The sequence below is a fragment of the Camelus ferus genome, chromosome 20, assembly GCF_009834535.1.
Source record: "Camelus ferus isolate YT-003-E chromosome 20, BCGSAC_Cfer_1.0, whole genome shotgun sequence".
In the NCBI taxonomy this organism is placed as follows: domain Eukaryota; kingdom Metazoa; phylum Chordata; class Mammalia; order Artiodactyla; family Camelidae; genus Camelus; species Camelus ferus.
The window spans coordinates 105,665-111,006 of NC_045715.1; positions in this window are offsets into that span (position 1 = coordinate 105,665).

Here is a 5,342-nt window from a genome sequence, read left to right on the forward strand (position 1 = left end):
CAACTCATTAAAGCATGTTTGTTGAATCCGTAATGCATGCAACGTGTTCAGAACACGGAATGTCACGGTGAGCGAATCCATGTAAACTACAAGTCTATTGGTTACAACTTGCTCCATGAATTTTTTGCCGTGAAATCTGCCTCATTTCAAAACTGGCGTTAAAACTCACCTCCAAAATGTGAGAAAATCCTTCCAAATGTCAATAAGCCTTGTATGGTGAATGAAAGTGCTGTAATCCACTTGCTAACAACTCTGTAGTGAATATTATTCTAATACGATATGTATGCAGCGTGTTCGGAACACGGAATTTCACGGTGAGCGAATCCATGTAAATTATATGTCTATTGTTTAGAACACGCTCCAGAGGTTTTTGCCGTGAAATCTGCCTCATTTTCGAAACTGGCGTTTGGAAAGCTCTGTGAAATAGGAGAAAATGCTTCTAACCATCAATATGCCTTGTATTGTTGTGAAAGACCTGTAATCCACATGCAAACAACCCTGTTGTAGATTTTTCTCGAAAGCTTTCTGCATGTAGCGTGTTCGATTCTCGTAAATTCACAGCGGGAGAGTAAATGTAATTTACATATCTACTGAGTAAAAATGCTCCAAAATTTTTTTCCTTTGAAACCTGAATGATTTTTGAAACTGCTATTAGGACAAAGCTGTGAACTCAGAGTAAATGATTCTAAGTGTAAGTATGACTTGTATGGTGGATGAAAATTCGGTAATCTGCATGCAACCAACTCTGTAGTGAATATTTGTCGAATCCGAGATACATGAAGCGTGTTCGGAACACAGAATATCACGGTGAGCGAATCAATGTAAAATACATGTCCCTTGTGTAGAACACGCTCCAAGAGTTTTTTCTGCGAAATCTGCCTCATTTTCGAAACTGACATTTGAAAATCCCTGCAAAATCAGAGAAAATGCTACAAAGTTTCAATATGCCTTGTATTGTGATGGAAGATCTTAAAATCAGATGCAAACAAATCTGTGGTGAATATTTGTAGAAAGTGTTATGCATGTAGCGTGATCATATCACGGAAATTCCCGGCGATGGAATCTATGTAAATTACACATCTATAGGGTAGAACTCGCTCCAAAAATTTTTTCTGAGAAAACGGCCGGATTTTCAAAACTGGCATTAGGAAAAAGCTGCAAATTCAGAATTAATGTTTCTAGGTGTAAATATGCCATGTATGGTGGGTGAAAGTTCTGTAATCTACATGTTTATAACTCATTCGAGAAAGTTTGTTGAAACCATGATGCATGAAGCGTGTTCAGAAATTGGAATGTCACTGTGAGGGAAACTATGTAAATTACATTTCTATTGGGAGGTACTCGCTCCACGAGAATTTTTCTGCGAATATGCCTCATTTTCAAACCTGGCATTAGGAAAAAGTTTCGAAATATGAGAAAATGTTTCAAAGTGTCAATATGGCTTTTATGGTGGATGAAATTTCGGGAATACTTATGCTAACAACTCTGTAGTGAATATTTGTCGAATCCGTGATGCATGTAGGTTTTTCGGAACACGGAATTTCACGATGACGGGTTCTATGTTAATTGCATGTCTATTGAGTAGAACTCTCTCCAAGAGGGTTTTTCTGTGTAAACTGCATTATATTAAAAACTAACATTAGGGGAAATCTACTAAATCAGTATATAAATTTCTATGTATAAATATGCATTGTAAGGTGGATGAAAGTTCACTAATACACGTGTTCACAACTCATTACATTATGTTTGTTGAATCCATGATGCATATAAAGTGTTCAGAACACGGAATGTCACGGTGAGTGAAACTAGGTAAATTACATATCTTTCGGGTACAACTCGCTCCAGGAGCATTTTTAGACCAAATCTGCCTCATTTTCAAAACTGGCGTTAAAACTAAACTGTGAAATCTGAGAAAAGTATTCAAAGTGTCAGTAAGCCTTTTATGGTAGATGAAAGTGCTCTTATCCACTTGCTAACAACTCTGTAGTGAATATTTTTCGAATCCGAAATACATGAAGCGTGTTTGGAACACGGAATTTCACGGTTAGCGAATCCATGTAAATTAAATGTTTATTGGTTAGAACCCGCTCCAAGAGGTTTTTGCCGTGAAATCTGACTCATTTTCAAAACTGGCATTAGGAAAAACTTTCAAAATATGAGAAAATGCTTCAAAGTGTAAATATGGCTTTTATGGTGGTTGAAATTTCGGTAATCTTTAAGCTAACAACTGTGAAGTGTATATTTTTCGAATCCGACATGCATGTAGCGTGTTCGGAACACGGAATTTCAAGGTGAGCGAATCCTTGTAAATTACATGTCTATTGTTTAGGAAAAGCTCCAAGAGATTTTTGCCATGAAATCTGCCTCATTTTCGAAACTGGCATTTGGAAAGCTCTGTGAAATCAGAGAAAATGCTTCTAAGCGTAAATATGCCTTGTATTGTGATGAAAGTCCTGCAATCCACATGTAAATAACTCTGTAGTGTATTTTTGTCAAACAATTTCTGCATGTAGCGTGTTCGATACACGTAATTTCACAGTAGGAGAATCTATGTAATTTACAAATCTATTGAGTAGAAAATGCTCCAACATTTTTTTCCTTTGAAAACTGCCTGATTTTTGAAACTGCTATTAGGACAAAGCTGCGAACATAGAGTAAATATTTCTAGGTGTAAATATCACAAGTATGGTGGATGAAAATTCGGTAATCCGCATGCAACCAACTCTGTAGTGAATATTTTTCGAATCTGAGATGCATGTAGCGTGTTCGGAATGCGGAATTTCACGGTGAGCAAATCCATGTAAATTACAAGTCTATTGGTTACAACGTGCTCTAAGAATTTTTTGCCGTGAACTCTGCCTCATTTTCAAAACTGGCGTTTGGAAAATCCTGTGAAATCAGAGAAAATGCTTCTAAGCATCAATATGCCTTGTATTGTGATGAAAGTCCTGTAATCCACATGCAAACAACTCTGTAGATAATTTTTCTCGAAAACTTTCTGCATGTAGTGTGTTCGATACACGTAATTTCACAGCAGGAGAATATATATTATTTACATATCTATTGAGTAGAACATACTCCAAAAGTTTTTTCCTATGAAAAATGCCTGATTTTCGAAACTGCTATTAGGACAAAGCTGCGAAATCAGAGTAAATGTTTCTAGGTGTAAATATGATTGTATGGTGGATGAAAGATCTGTAATTCGCATGCAAATAACTCTGGAGTGAATATTTGTCGAATCCGAGATACATGAAGCATGTTCGGAACACAGAATATCACGGTGAGCGAATCAATGTAAAATACATGTCCCTTGTGTAGAACACGCTCCAAGAGATTTTTCTGCGAAACCTGCCTCATTTTCGAAACTGACATTTGAAAATCGCTGCAAAATCAGAGGAAATGCTTCAAAATTTCTATATGCCTTTTATTGTGATGGAAGTTCATAAATCCAGATGCAAACAAATCTGTGGTGGATATTTGTAGAAAGAGTTATGCATGTAGCGTGATCGTATCTCGGAAATTCCCGGCGATGGTATCTATATAAATTACACATCTATAGGGTAGAAATCGCTCCAAAAATTTTTTCTGAGAAAACGGCATGATTTTCGAAACTGGCATTAGGAAAAAGCTGCAAATTCAGAATTAATGTTTGTAGGTGTAAATATGCCATGTATGGTGGGTGAAAGTTCTGTAATCTACATGTTCACAACTTATTCGAGAAAGTTTGTTGAAACCATGATGCATGAAGCGTGTTCAGAAATTGGAATGTCACTGTGAGGGAAACTATGTAAGTTACATTTCTATTGGGAAGTACTCTCTCCACGAGAATTTTTCTGCGAATATGCCTCATTTTCAAACCTGGCATTAGGAAAAAGTTTTGAAATATGAGAAAATGTTTCAAAGTGTCATTATGGCTTTTATAGTGGATGAAATTTCGGTAATTCTTATGCTAACAACTCTGTAGTGAATATTTGTCGAATCCGTGATGCATGTAGGTTTTTCGGAACACGGAATTTCACGATGACTGGTTCTATGTAAATTGCATGTCTATTGGGTAGAACTCGCTCCAAGAGGATTTTTCTGTGTAAACTGCATTATTTCAAAACTGACATTAGGAGAAACTTCTAAATCAGAATAGAACTTTCTATGTATATATTTGCATTGTAAGGTGGATTAAAGTTCGCTAATACACATATTCACAACTCATTAAAGCATGTTTGTTGAATCCGTAATGCATGCAACGTGTTCAGAACACGGAATGTCACGGTGAGCGAATCCATGTAAACTACAAGTCTATTGGTTACAACGTGCTCCATGAATTTTTTGCCGTGAAATCTGCCTCATTTCAAAACTGGCGTTAAAACTAACCTCCAAAATGTGAGAAAATCCTTCCAAATGTCAATAAGCCTTGTATGGTGAATGAAAGTGCTGTAATCCACTTGCTAACAACTCTGTAGTGAATATTATTCTAATACGATCTGTATGCAGCGTGTTCGGAACACGGAATTTCACGGTGAGCGAATCCATGTAAATTATATGTCTATTGTTTAGAACACGCTCCAGAGGTTTTTGCCGTGAAATCTGCCTCATTTTGGAAACTGGCGTTTGGAAAGCTCTGTGAAATAGGAGAAAATGCTTCTAACCATCAATATGCCTTGTATTGTTGTGAAAGACCTGTAATCCACATGCAAACAACCCTGTTGTAGATTTTTCTCGAAAGCTTTCTGCATGTAGCGTGTTCGATTCACGTAAATTCACAGCGGGAGAGTAAATGTAATTTACATATCTACTGAGTAAAAATGCTTCAAAATTTTTTTCCTTTGAAACCTGAATGATTTTTGAAACTGCTATTAGGACAAAGCTGCGAACTCAGAGTAAATGATTCTAAGTGTAAGTATGACTTGTATGGTGGATGAAAATTCGGTTATCTGCATGCAACCAACTCTGTAGTGAATATTTGTCGAATCCGAGATACATGAAGCGTGTTCGGAACACAGAATATCACGGTGAGCGATTCAATGTAAAATACATGTCCCTTGTGTAGAACACGCTCCAAGAGTTTTTTCTGCGAAATCTGCCTCATTTTCGAAACTGACATTTGAAAATCCCTGCAAAATCAGAGAAAATGCTACAAAGTTTCAATATGCCTTGTATTGTGATGGAAGATCTTAAAATCAGATGCAAACAAATCTGTGGTGAATATTTGTAGAAAGTGTTATGCATGTAGCGTGATCATATCACGGAAATTCCCGGCGATGGAATCTATGTAAATTACACATCTATAGGGTAGAACTCGCTCCAAAAATTTTTTCTGAGAAACGGCCGGATTTTCAAACTGGCAT